Source organism: Mustela putorius, unplaced genomic scaffold, assembly GCF_011764305.1.
Source record: "Mustela putorius furo isolate JIRA1106 unplaced genomic scaffold, ASM1176430v1.1 tig00003853_pilon_pilon_pilon, whole genome shotgun sequence".
In the NCBI taxonomy this organism is placed as follows: domain Eukaryota; kingdom Metazoa; phylum Chordata; class Mammalia; order Carnivora; family Mustelidae; genus Mustela; species Mustela putorius.
Genome location: NW_025422005.1, coordinates 15,265,390 through 15,285,388, shown reverse-complemented (window position 1 = coordinate 15,285,388; position 19,999 = coordinate 15,265,390). Strand labels below are relative to the sequence as shown.

The 19,999-nt window shown below is 51.2% G+C and overlaps 1 protein-coding gene across 2 annotated transcripts in view; it reads right to left on the bottom strand.

The window, feature by feature from the left end:
* Positions 1-16,792, bottom strand: part of ALPL (alkaline phosphatase, biomineralization associated) — a 56,734-nt gene extending 39,942 nt beyond the window's left edge. The window contains exon 1 of one of the 2 annotated variants that reach the window (XM_004741266.3): positions 16,683-16,792. The gene's annotated coding sequence lies outside the window, so the exon portion shown is untranslated. Of the gene's footprint in view, positions 1-15,858; positions 16,039-16,682 lie in introns of those variants that run through there. The other variant, XM_004741264.3, reaches the window with a different exon arrangement.
* Between the last annotated feature and the right edge of the window lie 3,207 nt (positions 16,793-19,999).

Below are 19,999 nucleotides of genomic sequence, written 5' to 3'. Positions count from 1 at the left end.
CTTAGAACTGGGTGATAATAAAAACACTGATATATCAAAAAGTACAGAATGCAGCAAAGAAAGGGTACAAATTAATGAGCGAAGAGCCACCCGAGTAGCTGAGTGGGTTGAGCGACCAACTCTTGGCTTCAGCTCAGGTCATGATCTCATGGGTGGTGGGACTGAGCTCCTCATGGGGCTCCACTCAACAGGGAGTCTGCTTGAAGATTCTCTCCCTCTGCCCCTATGGCCACCCCCTCCTCTCTCAAATAAATAAATGGATTTTAAAAAGTATTGTGTTAGGCATCTAACTTAGGAAGTTAGAAAAAAAGCAACCCAAAGAAAATAAAAGATTATAAAGAACTGTAATCAACACTACTGAGAACAAAGATTCATTTGTAAAGATCAAAACCACAAGAATGTCCTTTTAAAAAAAAGGTCAGTAAGGGGGGACTGGGTGGCTCAGTCACTAAGCATCTGCCTTCGGCTCCGGTCATGATCCCGGGGTCCTGGGATCAAGCCCCACATTGTGCTCTCTACTCGGCGGGGAGCCTGCTTTTCCCTCTCCCACTCCCCCTGCTTCTGTTCCCTTCTCTTGCTGTCTCTCTCTCTAATACAAAAATAAAATCTTTTTAAAAAGTCAATCAACCTAAAGCAAGATTAATTTTAAAAAAATACAAAATAGAGATAAGACACAACTATTATGAAAATGGAGATGCGGGGCGCCTGGGTGGTTGAGCCTTTGGCTCAGGTCATGATCTCAGGGTCCTGGAATCGAGCCCCACATTGGGTTCCCGGTTTGACGGGAAGTCTGCTTCTCCCTCTCCCACTCCCCCTGCTTGTGTTCTCTCTCTCGTTGAATCTCTTTGTCAAATAAATAAATAAAATCTTAAAAAAAAAAAAAAGAAAGAAATAAAGAAAAGAAAAGGGTATACAATTTCTTCCTTCTCCTTTTCCTTTCCTTTCCTTTCCTTTTCAGTAGTCTCCAGGCTCAGTGTGGAACCCAATGCAAGGCTTAAACTCATGACCCTTAGATTAACACCTGGGCTGAGGGATACCTGGGTGGCTCAGTTGGTTAAGCATCTGCCTTTGTCTCAGGTCATGATCCCAGAGTCCTGGTATTGAGTCCTGCATCAGACTCCTTGCTCATCGGGAAGCCTACTTTTCCCTCTCCCTTGACTGCTGCTCTGTCTGCTTGCGCGGGTGCTCTGTCTGACAAATAATTAAATAAAATCTTTTTGGAAAAAAAAGACCTGGGCTGAGATTAAGAGTTAGGTGCTGGGGCGCCTGGGTGGCTCAGTGGGTGAAACCTCTGCCTTCGGCTCTGGTCATGATCTCACGGTCCTGGGATTGAGTCCTGCATCAGGCTCTCTGCTCAGCAGGGAGCCTGCTTCCCCCCTCTCTGTCTGCCTCTCTGCCTACTTGTAATCTCTCTGTCCAAAAAATAAAGTTAGGTGCTCAGGGCACCCGGGTGGCTCAGTCAGTGGTGTCTGACTCTTGGTTTTGACTCAGGTCATGATCTTGAGGTCTGGGGATTAAGCCCCACATCGGGATCTTTGCTCACTGCAGAGTCTGCTTGTCTCTCTCTCTCTGCTCCTTCCCCTGCTCTCTCCCTCTCTCTTAACTCTCTTAACTGGCTCAGTGGGTTAAGTGTCTGCCTTCAGCTCAGGTCATGATCCCAGGATCCTAGGATTGAGGCTCACACTGCACTCCTTGCTCAGCAGGGGAACCCGCTTCTCCCTCTGCCTGCCACTCCCCCTGCTTGTGCTCTCTCTATCTCACAACTAAGTAAAATTATAAATAAATAAATAAACTGCTAAATTGACCTATATTCAATTTTAGAATGTCCAGTTTCCAAAATATGATTAGACTCATACGATGACAAACCAGTAAGAAAATGCCCCCCCCCCAAAAAAAAAGACAAATAGAAAAATAAGCAAAACACATTACCAAAAGAAGACTCACACATAGGCTTACACACTTACTCAACCCCGCCAGAAATGTGGGAACTGCAAATCAAGGTCTACAACGAGAAGTCGTTACACTTACTGGTTGGAAATAATGAAGTCTGACAACACCACGTGTTACAGAAGACACAAAGAGCAGAACTTCTTATACGTTACTGGTGGGAGTGCAAAGAGATCCAACCATTTTGCTCTTCTCTTGTAACGCTGAACAAATTTTCACATGCCCTATGGCCCAACAATCGGTGGCTAGGTGGACATTCATCAAGAGAAATCCTAGCTGCACGCATTAGAGAACATACACATGAATCTTCGTAGGTACTTTTCCTATACTAGCAAAAACCTGAACACAACCCCAGTGCCATCAACAAGAAATTAAATAAAATTCTGAAACAGTTAGCTGGTATATAAATGACATACACAGCAAACAGTTTTAAAAACAAACAAACAAACAAACAAAAAAACCACTGCAGCGCCTGGATGGCTCAGTCGGCTAAGCGGCCAATTCTTGATCTCAGCTCAGGTCTTGATCCCAGGGTTGTGAGCTCAAGCCTTGCATCTGGCTCCACGCTTGGCGTCTATTTAAACAACGATGAAAGAAATACAGCCATAGGCAGCAAGCGGATCAATTTCAGCAACATAAGATTCACTTACAACCAAGTCCAAGGAGATTATTACATAAAATACGGGACACCTCTGTGCAGTGTATATAGGGACACCTGGGTGGTTCAGTCAGTTAAGCCTCTGACTTGGGGGTCAAGTCAGGATTTCGGTGTCCTGGAATGGGCCGCGGGCCCTGCATCCAGTGGGGACTCTGTTTCTTCCTCTCCCTCTGCTCACACCCTCACCCCGCTCATCCTCTCTCCCAAATAAGTAACACCTTTCTAAATAAATAAATGTGAGAACTTAAAACTGGGAATGGGAAACCCTAGATTCAGGAGTGATTACACCACCACTCTCCACCCCCCCTGCCCCCCGACCCCCGCCCGTGAAGACAGGCAATTGGCGGAGGTTGGAGGAGCTCAGAGGAATGTGTAAATTACTGTCAATATTCTAGTCCTGGTAGTGGATGATGGTTCATAGGGACTTTAAATGGATTTACTTATTTATTTATTTTCAAGACTGATCGATTGATTTACTGATTGGAGAGAGTGCTGGTGGGGGAGGGGCAGTGGGAAAGCATCTCAAGCAGCCTCCCTGCTGAGTGCCTGGGGACCCCACAAACCTAAGGGGCCATCCAGCAAACGGGAGATCACCCAACCCCTTACTTGCTCTGCTCATTCCTCCACAGCTGCTGGGAGGTCTGCAAGCTCTGGGTCCTGCCCACTTCTCTGACATCACCTCCTGGCCCCCACCCGCACCACTCACCACTCACACCTGGTCCGCCCAGCTTTCCCCCCACCCCTTCAGGGCTTTGGTGCTGGCCCATCCCCTGCCTGGAACACTCTTCCCCAGGACAATGCTGGTCTCACTCCTCCTCCTTCAGGTCAGAGGCCGCATCTCACATCCTTTCCTTCCTTGCCCTGCCAGGTGAAGAGGCCCCCACGACTCCCCAGTCCCCCTACTATTTTACAATCCTATTTTCTTCCCAGCACTCCCACTGTCTGAAATTACCTTACTTTATGGTCTGTCTCTTCCAGTACCGTGGAGTTCCTGGAGGACTTGGTGGTGGTTGCTGCTCTACCCCCCTGTACCTAGAACCACACCTGCCTATAGAAGATCCTCAGAAAATATTTGCTGGAGGGAGGGGGAAAAAAAAGATCTAACGCCACCTCCTCCAGAAATCCCTTGTGGTCATTCTACCCAAGGCTTGGTGAGGAGGCCCCCCCGCCTCTGGTCCCACGGCTCTCGAACTTTCTTTCCTTCATCCTACACCACCTGGGACTCTGCAGGGGCCTGTCCACCTGAGCATCTCCCCAAACACTGGACGTTCTCTGAAGGAAGAACTGGACCAGATTCACTCATGAATTCCAGCACCTAGCCCTGGGCCCAGCAGGGAGCTGGGCTAATAAAATATTTGTTGAATGAATGGATGAACGAACGTCCTCCGCATTCATCTCATCCCCCTTGCTGACGCTGCTTCCTCCTTTCTCCACCCTGACAGGTGCTAAGAAGTCGACACCCAGGTGAGCTGACACACCCAGGTGAGCTGACACACCCAGGTGAGCTGACACACCCAGGTGAGCTGACGAGCAAGGCCACTCAAGCCGGAACATCGGAATATCGAGCAAGGCCACTCAAGCCGGAATATCGGAATATGGTGGAGCAGGGGAATTCCTTTTCTTCCTCCCTCCCCACCCAGGAGCCACTTCAGGCCTCAGAGGGGACAAACCCACAGGCCAGTACTGGCCTCTCACAGGAATCCTCTGGGGCCTGCCTTGGCCAAACCAACAAGACAGGCGTTCTGCCCATATTTCACCCTCCGTGACTGGCTGAGAAGGTTGGCCGGCCTGTCTCATTGCCCCAGCTAGAGGCCTTGCACAGCTGAGCTCTCTGTGGCCAGGTGCTGGTTGGGCAAATCCAATCACGTAGCTACCCTACGGGACAGGATCCACTTCCTTTTGGGGGGAGGAAATGGGACAGGCAGGCCAGCCCGGGGATTCCGTGAAAGAGGAAATTTCAGTGCCAGGTTCTCACTTAAGCCAGCGCTCTGACGTTTCCCAACCCAGGAAGACCTTAGGAGGGTGGGACAGAAACCCAGGAGGGTCAGGCCGGAGGCCAGATTTCTGGACTGAGGCTGGGGCCAATCTCCCACTGAGGTTTCTGAGTTAACAGTGGTTTCAGTCTGCTAATTGCCCTGGCCTTCCTTTGACCCAGGATCCCAGAGACACCGGGACTGCCCTGCTGTGCCCCCCACCCCCATTTCTCCCTGCCTCCAGGAACCACGCAGGGGACAGATAAACTTCGCACTCCTCGGCTCAGTGTCATGCAGTCTGTTTCTGCCTTGTACCTCCTCCCCGAGTCTGGCTCCGGAAAAACCAGGAGGTTCAGGAGTTTACACATCTGGCCTGCAGAGATTTATCTAGTATTAAATGATTACGGGCCCATACTCTGGAGCCAGGCTGCCCAGGTTCAAATTCTGGCTTAACTGCTTATGAGCTGCATGACCTTGAGCCCCCTGCTGTGCTTCTACTCTTTAACCTTTAAAACGAGCGATTTGTCCCTACTCGATGGGGAGGCTAAGTCACCCAAACAGAGAAGGGTGTGTCGAACACTTACTTAGCAGGCCAAGCACACTTACGGGATTCGGTGAAAGACCACTCTTATTATCATTACTAAATACATTGAGGTTGCTTGGAGTCAGGCCTGGAACTCTGGACCAGACATCCGTAGACAGACACACCAGAGCCAAAACCAACCTGCTCAGCAGATTGGGATGGAACAAGAGGAAAGACTCTAGGCTCTGGGTCCAAATTCCAGCTTCACAGTTCTGTGACCCCGGGCAAGTTACTGAACTGCACTGAGCCTCATTTCTGCCTCTGGGTACTCCGGATCACAGCCGTACTTCCTTCCAAGCGGTCACGGTTTCTCCTCACCGGGAAAGATGCTAATCTCTGCTGCTGCTGGCTGTGGGCAGTGTTGGGCAATTAGGGAGCTGACACAGGTAGGGGCTACCCCAGGCAGGGGTGAGGTGACAGGCAGGTTCCCCTTCCGGGAAACCTCTGTTGAGGCCCCTGCCTGGGGGTGTGATGCGCAAGTTCATTCATTCATCAAATATGCATTGTGTACTATGTGCCAAAAAGCACAGTACACATTGATGGAGCAGATGACAGCCATTTCTATTATTATTAAAGAAGTTAGGGGCACCTGGGTGGCTCAGTGGGTTGAAGCCTCTGCCTTCGGCTCGGATCGTGGTCCCGGGGTCCGGGGATCGAGCCCCGCGTCGGGCTCTCTGCTCCTCGGAGACCCTGCTTCCTCCTCTCTCTCTTCCTGCCTCTCTGCCTGCTTGTTATCTCTGTCTGTCAAATAAATAAATAAAATCTTTAAAAAAAAAAAGGAAGTTAAAGTTGTTTGGCACTGAGGTGAGGGTACATCTGTAAATAAAACGGACGAAAAGACCAGTCAGAAGTCGTTGGGAGAACCCATACCTAAGGACCTGAGCTGCCCATAAGGAAACTGACTTGTCCTGCTGCCAATCACTACCAAACTATTTATGAGTTGGTATCATCAGCGGAGATGTGAAGACATCAACGGAAGGGCAGCCAGGCTCTTCCTGGGGTAGCTCAGGTGTCACACCCAGCAGGACCAGCCTCCACAGGTTTCCCTGTGGTGAGAGAGTCCAGCAGGGCTGGGGAAAGCCTTGCCAGGTGCGGCAGCCTCTCCTTAACTCAAGGATGACACGCATATGCCGAAGGCAGGCACCTTGCTAGACACTGGAGTTCACCAAGGATTCGATGAGATTCTTGCCCTCCAGAAAAACCATACTCCAAGGCAGATACCCCATAGACAATCAGATTGTAAGAGTCTTCAGCATACATCTGGAGAAAGAGCATTGGCCTGGGATCCTGATCTGAATTTGGGGCTAATTTTTGCCATTGGTTTGACCTAAGCCTCATTTTCTCATTTTCCCCTTTTGCAAAATGAAGACAGTATTTTGGGGGGGCTGTTTTAAGGATCCAGTGAGTTCACGAATAAGAAAGGGCTTTAAAAGTACACTTGGCCAGCTCAGTTGGTGGAGCATGGACCTTTTTTTTTTTTTTTAAGGTAATCTCTACACCCAATGTGGGGCTTGAACTCACAACCTCAAGATCTCAAGATCAAGAGTCGTATGCTCCACTGACTGAGCCCGTCATGTGCTCCAGAGAATATGACTCTTGATCTTAGGGTTGCAAGTTCGAGGTCCCATATTGGGTGTAGAGATTTCAAATAAATAAATAAATGGGCTTTAAAAATGGAAAAGTAAGATAGGAGCTGAGGTTGGGAGTCTCACAGTAACTCATCCAGCATCACGTGGCTGATTAGAACAAAAGCTAGAATTGGAACCCTGGAACCGGAGCTGGGAAGGCCAGGCCCGCCCCCCTCAGTCCACTGCCCCTCTCAGCTGCTTGCCTTTGCACCCTGGGGCCATCGATTCACACGAGGCCCAGGGGACAGGTAGAACACTAAATCCCCTGGAGCAGGGATGACCATTTCTTTCCTCGGGACCCCAGGTTTTCTAACCTGCCAAAGGGAAGATGCCATCTGCCGGGCTGTCCTCATTGGTAGGTGGGAGGTGTCTTGCAGGGAAGGGCGCCCTCCCCAGGGAAAGGGGTGGCCCCATCACAAAGGAGGCCTCGGCTGCTGGGCTGGGGAAGAGCAAGTGCGGAGCCAGGGAGGGAGCCAGCGGCAGGGACACAAGAACGTGAATTAAAATCTGGGCAGAAGTCCTGGGTTCACCAGCCCGGCAAGTCAGGCACATTGCTTCACCTCTGAGTCATTTCCCTCGCTTGGAGAATGGGTCGCTAGAACGATTAAAAGTGTATATACACAAAGCACTTAACCAGAATGGCTCGGTGCATGATAAATATTCAAAATATATCCGAAAGTCATTAATTCTTTTTAAATTTATTTTTAAAATTTTTGAGAGGGAGCGAGCACACAGCAGGGGGAGCAGCTGAGGGAGAAGGAGAAGCAGACTCCTCGATGAGCAGGGAGCCCCATGCAGGACTCCATCCCAGGACCCTAAGGTCATGACCCGAGCTCAAGGCAGACAAGACACTTGACCGACTGAGCCACCCAGGCGCCCCAAATGTTAGTGATTCCACTATTATTACTCTACCATTCTTACTACCATTAGTACTGTAAGGACCTATTTAGCTAGAGGCTTCCATCAAGGTTAAAATAATAACGTAGTTTAACCCTTAAACTATCCCTGCTCCCCTTCCCCCAGAGGACTTCACTTAAAAACAAGTCCCAGAAACCAGCTCCAGGTAACAAAGCCCAGATACAAGGGTGGGTCAGGCCAGGTGGAGACATCCAATCAGTGGGGGGATGCACACTGTCTCCCTAGTTACCAAGGTGTGATAGGCTAGGTCAAATGTCTATTATAGGGTAAATTGTAATTCAATTGGTCACCTAACATCACTGTGCGGCTTTCTCTGTGTGATACAATCTCATTGGCCACCTGTGCGTGGCCAGGCCCGACCACATGGCCTTTGCCCTTAAAAGCTAGTCTGTGAAACAGAGAAAGGTCGCCCTCTTGTAAGAGGCGTGGCCCTGGCTGGTCAGTTTGATTCTTGATGCTTGGCACTAAATAAAGCTTTGCTTGACCTTCGCTTTCTATCAGTCTTGCTCTTAATCACGGACCCATTTTGGGGGCATAACAGTACTATCATAGAGGGTGGGGTAGGGGTGAGCGTAACTCTTCAGGACCAACCAGCCTCTTTCTTTCCACTCTCACTATACAACCTGGGTCATCACATCCCTAGAAGCCAGCACCGCCCCCACCTTGAGGACTAAACATGGGCACCACGGTGCGCCCCAGGAAAGGTCCCCACCTGGCACCAGAGGGGAGTTCTGGCTCAGTCTAGCTCTGAGCGCCTCCTGCTTTCCTGTACAAGGAAAGGAGACTGAGGAGCCAGGGGACAATGACCTAGGGCCTCCATGGGCCTGTCCCTTCTCCACCCTCCATGCAATGACCAGATCTAATTTGGTTCTGGGATATCCTTCAGTCTCGTGCCAACTCTAATTTGGTGAAAAGGGCTGCCTGGAGGACTGCATTTAGAAGGCCCTGAAGTTGGGGGAAAAAAAAGAGCGGTGGCTGAGTGATGGTATCTGACTGGGAGTCAGTGTAACTATTTGCCACAAAAGAGCTAGAAAAGCCCTGAAGGCCTTGCCTCAATACAAGTCCTAGTTGTCAGGTGGGATAACTGGAAGCCAAGAGGGAAAGGGACTTGCCCAAGATCACAAAGCATGAAAAAGGGCAGGGATTCAAACTCAGCCTCCTCTGGCTTTCTGAGGTTGCTTCCCACCACGAATGTCACTTCCTTCCTCTGGACCAGAAAGGAGGTGTCCAGGTCCATTGAGACCCACTGTCTGAGAGAACAGAAGCCAGAAGAGGACCGCCTACTCGGTTCCCCACCCCCACCCCTGGGGCCTCCTACCACACTTTGCAAACCCCAGAGGCAGATGGTTCCAGTGAAAATAAATGTAGACAGCACCATCCCCTGAGGGCTTGTATACAAACAAAGATTTGAATTCAGATGCTAATCAGATGAAGCCAAGACCACGTGAGACCAGGATTTGGTTCTCTTTCCCCTTTGCAGCTGTGTGTCCGTGGGAAGTTAGAGCTTCACTGAGTTTCAGTTTGCTCCTCTGTAAAATGGAGAGAAGGAAAAAACACACTACAGTCATTCAAAGAGATGAGCTCCGTGTTCCTGACGCAGAGTAAGCCCTTAGACATTAATTATCAGGATTAGGTTAAAGGGGGAAAAAAAACCCACATCATTTTCACACAAAAAAAATACTCAAGTGACCCACCCAGGCAAGGGTTTGGAAGGGCTGTCGGGAGGAGCCCTGTTTTTCATCCTTGATAGCTGGCTAACTGAACCGAAATATGAATTATCAAGTTTGATGATTTCATAGTAAGGAAGGAACCAGATTCTCCTAGGAAAATGGATTGTATCATTGATGTCACAGAAAAGGAAGCAGCAATGAGTGGATGGATTGGCAATACTGGGGGACAAATGTATATTGGCAATACTAGGGGACTTCGTGCCTCAGTTTCCTCCTGTGTAAATTGGGGATAATAGCCCTGGCCACCCAGAGCTGCTGTTAAGACCAAATGAGCAATTCCAGGTGAGGCAGTGGGCCACCCCTGGCCTGGCAATGCTAGTAGGTATTAGTGAGCGTTGGGACATATGGCACGGGGAGTGGGCGACACTTACTAAAGGAGGCAGAGAAAACAGGACCTACAACAGTGCTAAGAGGGAGGGAGGGGAGGGAGACTCAGAATCCGCTGAGACACTTTCTGCCCAGAATGGTGGCAGATGGGTAAGTTATTAACTCCTGTATGCTAAGGAGCTGGTGGTAAGTCAACGTGGGCACAGGTGGAGGGAGAAATTGACAAAGATACTCAGGCAGGTCAATCCTGACGCGGTTCAGTGACCGCCTACAAGAGGCCTGGGGGATTACAGGACAGAGACCTGGGAGCCTCAGCCTGAGATCTGAGAAGACACCTCCCACCCTCGTTGTTTCCTAGACAAAGTGAAAAGGTAGATCAAAGGAGGCAAGAGATTGACTTAACAAAAAGTCCCATGACAGATCCTTTTAAAGGTTGGATTTATGGCTTTTCGAATAAAAGCCACCTAAACACTTTTTTAAAGAACACAAAATGTTTGCTGAGCTCTGCCGGGCAGCTTACATACTTGACCTCATGAAATTCACTCACCCAAACCACAAACTGAGGTCTGGGAGAGTGAAGATACTTCCACGGGACTTTGGGTTGGGGAAAGGGGAGTTGTCCTGGAGGTCTTTTTCCCAGAAATAGCCTCCCAGCCTCCCCTCCCCTCTCCTCCCTTCCCTGGGTCAAAAGTACTGGGGAAGGGTTTGACCCCAGCATGTCTACCCTCTGAACCTCAGTCTGCAAAAGGGCAGGAGGTGAGGAAGAGAGAAGGGATCAGAGATCATGTTCAAGATGCCTGGTGCCCCAGCAGGTACTTATAAAATACAAATCCACACGGGGCCCATTTCTGAGCTCCTCCGCAAGTGGGAGGACCATGTGGGGGCCCGTGGTTACTATCAGGTTGTCAGGTGGGGTAACTGACCTCCTTGTTCATCTTGTACCCCCAGAACAGTTGTGGTGACCTTCTGGAATCTTCCGTCCAGGCAGCTACTTTCAGACCCCCTGTATTTGACCATAAGGCTTCATGGCCTGCCACACTGCCCTTACTTAAGCTCAGACAACAGTGACTTGGAGGTCTGTGTTGCCACCATGATGCCTGCCTGTCATGGCTAGGCCTTGGCACTCAGCAAAGGTGGCCCAACAGAGCCCTGAGTTCAGAGTGCAAGACAGTGTTCCCTGTCTCGGGGATGAGTGACAGCGGCACGGAGGGCAGCTGGGAGCATTTAGGTGAACGGGTACTAGTCCAGGGAGTCCCTTCCCTGAAGGAGCTGTGTCATCTGTACCCTGAAGGACCAAGGGCTGCCTGTCCCCAAGTGGGTAGGCCCCGGGCCAGCTATCTAGGTCCTGACAGGCTGTTGCCATCACCCTTAGACCTCTAGAGCCCTTAGACTCTTCCCAGGGACCACCAGAGCAGGAAGAAAGCTCCTGCCACAGAAGGAGGGACTGCTCTCCACGTGTCCCACATTCTTACCCTGAGCTCCCTGAGGGCCAACCCAAACCCCATGCCCTCATTCGGATGGGATCAGAGACCTCCTTCCAAAGCCTCAAAGCACCTCACCCAGAAACTGCAAATACAGAAGGCAGGGAGGTCATGTCCATGAGACAAGTGGGCATGAGGGAGAAGGGAGCCGTGGGGACTGTCATCAAGTGGACAGAGGGGCTGTTACTCAGCTCCACCCATGGCGACACAGCTGGGATGCAGCCCAGTGTGGCCACATCCCCTGGTCTTTCAAGAAAAGTAGAATGAAATCACGTGGCTGAGTAACAGCAACAACAAAATCAAGGTCTTTAAATCACTGCAGAAGCCAACAATCGGCCACAGCTGTCCCCTGCCCCGTTTGGAGGGCAATCTGCGCCCTAGGCCTGTGTAGGCCTGCCATGACCTGGGCCATAAATATGGGAAAGCCAGTTCACTGAATTAGAGACATTCCTAGTCTTGGGGATGTCAGGCATTTGGGCTTACCAACAAGGACACGGAGGCTCAGAGAGGGGACTTGCCCAAGGTCCTACCAGTAGTGTATCAACCCCTCATGACTCAGGCCCTGCTCTCAAATGAGTAGAAGATTCTTTTCCTACCAATCCACACCATCTGCATCCTCCCTGAACAGCTTTCTTTTCAAAAACTAGATACACTGTGGATGTACTACAGACACAGAGACGGGCCAAATCCAAAGCACTGGTTACTTTTATTTTTTTTAAGATTGTATTTATTTATTTGTCAGAGATAGAGAGTGCACAAGCAGGCAGAGAAGTAGGCAGAGGCAGAGAGAAGCAGGCTCCCCGCTGAGCAAGAAGCCCAATGCGGGACTCGATCCCAGGGTCCTGGCATCATAACCTGAGCCAAAGGCAGCAGCTTAACCGACTGAGCCACCCAGGCGTCCCAACACTGGTTACTTTTAAGGAAGTTGTGGACCTTAGAGCCAAAAGACTGAATTCCCAGTCCAGCTCCCCTCTAAGCAGCTGGTGACTCTGGGTAAATTCCTTCCCCTCTCTGGGCCTCCATCTCCCTGATCTGCACAGCAGCTCAATGACCGAGCTAGCTGCTAAACACCTTCCAGCTCTGAAATCCCAGGCATCTGTGAGGTATTCTCACTGCTCAGTATTTTGTGGCCACAGATGAATATAGAATAATAATAATAATAATAATAATAATGAGGAAGGCAAGCCCACATTCGCTGGGAAGGCACACTACAATTTTTAGTGAAACCTGACTCCTGGTTACTGGAATCCAGAAAGAACCATGGTAATACTCAGGCAGTTTAACCACCATCCGACAGTTAAACAAAAACACATCTGGTTTAACTTCATTTTCCTCATCTCCTCCCCCAACCCCCTACCCTCATCTCAAATTTTACCCCTTAATTTGAGAAGTCAAATTAAATGCAAACAATTGATTTCATGCCACAGTGAGGTTGAGAATTTCAGCATGGAAAACTTTAAGCACGAACTTTTTCTGGGAGCAATCATGAACTGTTGGGGGGAGGTATAGGGAGGTGGAAAACATAGAGACTGTTCACGTGAATGTTCTTTGGACCCTGAACATTCTACCAAAGTTGCTAAGGGCCGACTGTGAACCCAGCACTCGAGAGGCCAACTGATTTGCCTGAGGTCACACAGCGAGGACTGGAACCCAAGATACTGACCCAGAAGCCAGGGTTTCCCCTGGTGTCCGGGCCTTTCACCTAAACAGGGTCTCTCCCATGCCCTATGGATCACCTGCTAGTGGTGAAGGAAAATACCCTGGGAACACAGAACTTCTCAGCCACCAACACCGGTTCATCCCAGTGTTGGAAACCATTTATGATCTTGCTGGTCCCTTATTAACCCACATTACAGATGATTTCTTCTTCTGAGGCTCACAGAGGGAAAGTAACTGGTTCAGGGTCACATAGGAATGCTGGGAATGAACCTCCAATCTCCTCCCCACAGCAAGCTACTGCTCCTTGCCCCCTAAAGTCAGGATACCTCTAGAAGGGATGGAAGAAAAATGAAGCCATACGGCCCAGCCTAGCTCCAGCCTGCCGGAGACTACGTTGCCCTGGGAAAGCTGAGTCAGCATTCCTGAGGCCCTGTGCAGATTTCCGAGCGCTGGTTCTCAGCCCAGCTCGCTCACTCTCCCCGCAAAGCTCTCTTCGAGTTCTGGGGTTTGTATCGATAACTTCAGTTGGGCCTACTTCAAGGTCTCTGGGCTGTGCTGCTGGATCCTGCTCCTGGATTTAGATACCCTCATCCCTGGAGATGGGTACAACACAGAGATCACCAGACTTGGCATTCTCACCACTTGGGCCCTCAATCCCAGCTCCGCCCGGTAGCATCTGAGTGTCCTTGGGCAAATCCCTTCCCCTAAGACCAGTTTCCTCCCAGGAAATGTAAGGCGAAGACAGCACCTAGCTTGCAGGGTCAGATAGGTAATGTCCAGTGGGACAGGCAGGGGCTGAGTTCCGTTTCACTCCATTTCCAAGCTGGGACACGGTAAGACAGAGGGCAGGAGGTCCTGCAGAGGTAAAAGCCTGGACCCGTGCCCGGCACAGAACTCCAGGCTCCTGACCTAGGCTGTGTCTCGGATGATAGGTAGCTTCTGAGTATGGGCAATGGCACCGTGCCACTCTCTAGGGCAGCTAATCAAAGATTGGGCAGAGCCCGGGTGAAGGTGGGTGACCAGGCGTCAGGGGCAGTGACATAACCATACACCCAGGGTTAGGGTTGCATTTTTTGCTGAGATTAGAGCTCACTGGAGCCAATGTTTTCTTAAGCACAGACACCAGCTCAACACCTTGCACGCATTAGTCATATCCAGAATTCACCACGGGTAGGTAGTTTACTGATGGCCTCAGCTTAAAGGAAAACATCAAAGCATAATAGGGGACAGAACCATCTCTGGTCACACAGCTAGGGTGCCTGATCTTTGAGTGAGAACAAAATGTTAGGCAACCAATCTTACACGTGTTACTGCATTTTAATCTCCTCCCTTGTGAATTTCTGGATTCCAATTCTATGCAAATGTCCAAATATTGCTGTGTTCTCTCCACTGCTCCTTGGCCAGCACCTAGAAGGGGCTTGGCACAAAGTTTCGTATTTCCTGAATGAAGATAGTATTTTGTTTCTGGCCTCAGTTCAGTTTTATTCCTCACAAGAGTCTTATCCACGAGGCATGCTCGCCATTTACAAGTGGTGCCTCAGACGGGGCCACTCACGCTGATCTCACTCCAGGGGTGGGAAAGCTGGGGAGCTGCGTTCTGCTTAGTGAATTCAGAGGCATGAAGTTCAGGAAGAAAAAAAGAGACAGAGGGCCCAGATGGACAGGTGGGGAGGACTGAAGAGGAAGCAGGTTTGGAGGGTGGGCAGGAATGGAGGCCAGAACTAAGGCTCTGCTCTTTCGTCTCTTAGGTGGTAGAGTAGAATCGGGAAGCTAAGGTTGTGTGGGTTAGAGTCTGGGTTAGAATCCTAGTCTCATCACTTCCTTAATGTCTATAAACCTCAGTTTCCCCATCTGTAAACCAGATGATGCGTGTGAAGTGTTGGAGCAGGCCTGGCACACAGCAGGCACTCAATGAACAGCTTTTGTCCTGGCTCGTGTGGGAAACGACCCTCGCCTCCCTGGGAAGCCTGCCCCCCTCAGATTTCCCCAGGGTCCAAAGCCCTTTCTGGCCTGAGAATGGCCCCCTCTTTTGATCTCCAGCGTTTTTTCTCCTCCAGCCAGAGGCCTTTGTAAAGGCCCCGACCCCATTATGTGTTGGAAAAGGGTCAGGAGGGACAATGATGGGGCTTTTTCTCAGCATCCACTACCAACATTGTGACCAGGCATTGAACTGTTTTTTATTTAAAGTGGGCATGGGAAACAACTCTGGGCGACCCACTCACCTGAGCACTGCCAGAGGTGAATCATGGGCTCCCTCGGCTTCCAGGGCTCCAGAGCTTTGCCCCCACGGCCGCTGTGCCCACCCCAACTCCCAGATAAACACCCACTCGCCAGAGATCCCCTCTCCTCCCACCCCACCCCCCATCATGCGGCTCTGGGACCCTCAGCGCCTCCCTCGCTCTATTCATCCGGGCTCTGGCCCAAACTATTTTGGACCCCACCTGGACGCACTGGCCTCCTCCCCAAGCGGCAGTGGCGTGATCTAGAGGCTCCCAGGTGGGAGGCATGGCAGGGCACTAGGTTGGGGTTGGCAGCCTGAGTCTCTTGATCTCCCGCCAAGGGGGTATCCTCGGGGCTGCTCAGTCACGGGACGCCAGGGAGAGGGGCATAGATGAAAGGTCTAAGTCCCGGGCAGAGACACGGGAGGCAGGTAACCCAGGACTACAGCAGCGATCCCAAGCACGGTCCTCTTAGCTCGCGGTCCCCGCGGGCGCCACGTCCAACCTCCAGCCCAGCCCAGCACGCTGCCGGGAGCCCCGGATGCGCGCGAAAACCGGAACAGAACAGGTGCCTGAGGGTCCCCAAAAGGCTGCCCTGGGTGGTGTGGAGGCGCGGAGGTCCGCGCCCTGACATTTATATCCATCCTCGCCGCCACCCCCGGACGAGCGAAGGATGTAGGAGGGGCCGGGATCGACCACGTTCCCGGGGGCCGGAGGACAGCACAGAGTCCTTACCTGAACGGACTTCGTGGGCGAGGGTCTGTCCTGGCACAAGCGACGTGGGGTCGGTGCGCTAGTACCGAAGGCGCGGAGTGGCGGGAGCGCGACGCTGCCGGGGCCACCTCCCCCGCGGGCTTATAAAGGCGGCCGAGGGGCCCGGCTAGCAGCCGGGGCAATCCGCCCCCGCCCCCGCCCCCGCCCCCGCCGCCGGCCCCGTCCCCGGCCAGGGCCCCGGCCCTCCCCCTCCCCTACCCCGCCCCCGCCCCGCCCCCGCCGGAACGCTGCAGGCCGACCCGGCCACGCAGCCAGGGCGCCCCCTGCCGGGAAGCTGCCCAGTCCCCCGCCCCCCACGCCCGGCTGCTCGGGAGGGACGGCGGGGCGGGGGAGGTGGGAGGCATCTGCCTGCGCGTTCCCGGTCCCCCCGCGCTCCCCGGCCCTCTCCACCTCCTGGCTTCCCGCGGGGACCCTCTGTCCCTTCCTCTCTGCGAGGTCGGGCGGATTCCGCTCTGTGCGCGTGTATCCCAGTCGTCTTCATCCTTGGCTGCAACTTCGTTATGTGTCTCTCTGTGGTCTTCCTCCTGCCCCACTCTCTGTGTCTGTCTGTGTCTGTCTACCGGGCTTTCCTCGGATCTCCGCACATCTCTATCCATCTTTATCCTGTCACTGCCCACCTGTGTGTCTGATTCTCCCTGCCCTCTCTCTCCTCCCACGGCACTCTTCCCTGCTAGCTCTCTTCCCTGTCCTTGGACTGTCTCCTTGGCTAGGACCAAAAGAAGCAGAGGATGGCCTGGGAAGGGTGGCTTCCGGGAGGGGAGCCTCCGATGGACAGGGGCTGTTACCTCTTTTCTCCTGACAAGGAAGGGGCCAGTCAGGGTTCATGCTGACTTGTCCCAAGCAGAGTCCCAGCCACAAGTCTCCTGGGTCACAGAGGAGGAAGCTACTCTTCCCAGGCACTGGAGCCAGACAGCCTGGGTTCAAGACTCCACCCTCCTGATCTTGAACAAGTCACTTGCCCCTCCACCCCCCCTCCACCCCGTGTATCCGCCTGCTCCTTAGCAGGCAGACCCTGTCTCCCCCGGCTTCCCTCACCACGTGCTGGGAGGGTCATATGAGACAGTAGTTGAAAAGTACACAGGAAACTCTAAAATTCTAGATAAATGTGAGGGGGGGTGGACAGCAGCAGATGCTGAATGCTATGGGCTCCATCCCTGCTCCCCAGGGACCAGTACCTCATGGGCAGGAGGAGGAAGGATTTGCTCCCTTTCCCTGAGAACCAGACTGAGTGTAATTCTGACAATCTTCTGCCAAGCCCCAAGCTCTGTTTGAATGCCTCCAGTGACAAAGAACTCACTGCCACCAAGCCAAGGGTATTCTCAGTGACACTTAGTGCTGCCCGGAGCAATTTATGCCTCTAACCCACAATTGCCAGAGACTCGAAGGCAGTGATCTTGGGTCCCCCAGATCCCTGCCATCCTCAGTATCTAAGCTCCAATCTTCCTGCAGCCACTTTTTCCTGTAGGTGAGGAGGCGATCAAGTCCAGGGCAGAGAGGAGACCATGTCAGCAGCAACAGAATCAACACTAGCCCAGAAGTCTCGTACCTGTTCCATGGCAGCTCAGAGCCAGGCATCTCACATATAAGATCTCCCAACAATTCCATTTTACAGAAGAGAAAACAGAGACCCAGAAAGAGCATATGAACTTATCATAATATTGGAGCCAGAACTGGGGCCTGGCACCAGAAATCAAGAATGTCTTTGTATTTGTTTTTCTTTCTGTATTTTTAGCAATTGATACTATTTCTTTATTTACAGGAATGATACAAAGTTTCCTTTTTGACCTAAGTTTATGTTTTTTAAAAAGTTAATCAAAACATTGAGTAAATATTATTTATTTATGTATTTAATGGGTTAGGTTATTATGGCGAAGATCATGGAGGTGGTAAATGAATGAAGTTTAGGAAATACAAACTTGGCTTTGTTTTTTTAAAAAAGATTTTATTTATTTATTTATTTGACAGAGAGACGGATTGAGAGTACAAGCAGGAGGAGCAGGAGAGGGAGAGGGAGAAACAGGTTCCCCGCAATGCAGGGCTTAATCCCAGGACCTCACGATCATGACTTGAGCTGAAGGTAGAGGCTTAACCGACTGACTGAGCTGCCCAGGTACCTCTGAAACTTGGCTTCTAATGCCTGGTAAACTTAAGGCCTTGCTAAAGGCAAGTGGCTCATAGTGTGGGTTTGTTTTTGTTTTTGTTTGATTTTATTTATTTGACAGAGAGAGAGAACAAGCATGGGGAGCAGCAGGGAAAGGGAGAAGTAGGCTCTGGCTGAGTAGAGAGCACAATGCGGGGCTCGATCCCAGGTCCCTCGGATCATGACCTGAGCCGAAGGAAGACGCTTAACTGACTGAACCACCCAGGTGCCCCTCATAGCATAGCATGTTCTTAACAAATATGGAATAAATGAATGAGTAGAAAAAATTAGAAAAAGCCCCAGCTTTGATCCTGACCTTCGGGAAATTTACATCTTTGGCCTTCAGTTTCCTCATTTTTTGTGGGGATTATCAGTACCTGTCCTGTCCACTGTATGAAACCGTTGTCAGGGGGTGCCTGGGGGGCACAGTTGGTTGAGTGTCCAACTCTTGATTTCTGCTCAAATCGTGATCTCAGGGTCCCAAGATCCAGCCCCACATCAGGCTCCATGCTCAGCGTGGAGTCTCTTTTAAGTTCTCTCCCTCTTCCTCTGCCTCTCCCCTTGCTCGTGCTCTGTCTCTCTCTTTTACTCTCTCTCCTTGCTCTAAAATGAATAAATTTAAAAAAATGAAAACTGTCATGTGGATCATTAGATCATAGTTCTTAGAGCAAAGAGATCTTGGAAGTCAAACAGTCCAGTTTGCTTATTTTTCCAACAAAGAAACAGAGCCCAGAGACAAGGTATGTATAGATGTAGAGAAACCTTAATGGAATGAATTGCTTACTACCAGCCCAGTGGTCCTGGAATCGCAGCTGGATTTAGAGATTGTCAGTCCAACCAGCCAGGGGGGCATCTGAACCTAGGCAAGGAGAGTGACCTTCTCAGCTCCCCCAGAAAGCTAGGGCAGAGTTGGAGGGTAGGGTTCCTAATTTCCTATCCAGGCCTCCTTCCTGTTAGGCTGATAGCACCAGGAGGGGAGGTACCCAGGGAGCAGGGACAGTGATGGCTGCTGGGTATTCCCTGCCCCCACCTCAGGTAAATTTTCCTTGTGGGACAAAGGCCAGGAGCAGGATAGGAGAGGTAGGGGAGGAAGGTGGCAGGGCTGCCCAGAAAGCGGTTCCTCTTGTTGATAACCCATCAATGGACTCCCAACGTGGAATGGTACCTTGGGGGAAATCACCCAGACACAGAGGCCCCAATGCTAGCCACGTGGTACATCCAGAAGAGCTATCCCCCTAGCTTTGGGGAGATCAGAAGTCAGGGGCAGGTGCTAGGGGCTCATGATAAGGTGGGATGGGCTTCCCCCAACTTCCTGCTAGCTCAGCCTCCCAGACTCTGCCCAGACTGCGACAGGCAGACCTTCCATGCCAGAGGGTTTGCCCCTGGCTCACTGATGATGACGCCATCTCAAGCCTCCTCATATCTCTAAACCTTTCCTTGGCATTTGTAAGCAATGACAGAGCTCCTCCAAGAATCTGGGCTCTGTTCTGGATGTTTTTCACCCACAACAGCTTATCCGGCTGCTTTTAGCAAGGCCGTAAGTTTACCAAGCATTAGAAGCCAAGTTTCAGAGGTTACTCAGTCAGTCGGCTCAGTCAGTCGGTTAAGCCTCTACCTTCAGCTCAAGGCATGATCCTGGGGTTCTGGGATTAAGCCCTGCATTGAGGGGAGCCTGCTTCTCCCTCTCCCTCTCCTGCTTGTACTCTCAATCCATCTCTCTGTCAAATAAATAAACACATAAATCTTAAAAAAAAAAAAAAAAAAAAAAAGCCAAGTTTGAGGTGAGAAGGCCAAGAGGCCCAGAATTTTAATTCTCATTTCCACTGCCCCCTGGGGAGCCTCCTGCAGTGGGAAATGCTAGGATGGGGGGCACACATGGGTCAGGGCTGAGTGGAGAGGGAGGAAGGGGAAAAAACAGAGAGAGGAGACGAAACTCTGGGCGGGGGCGGGGAGGGGCAGTGA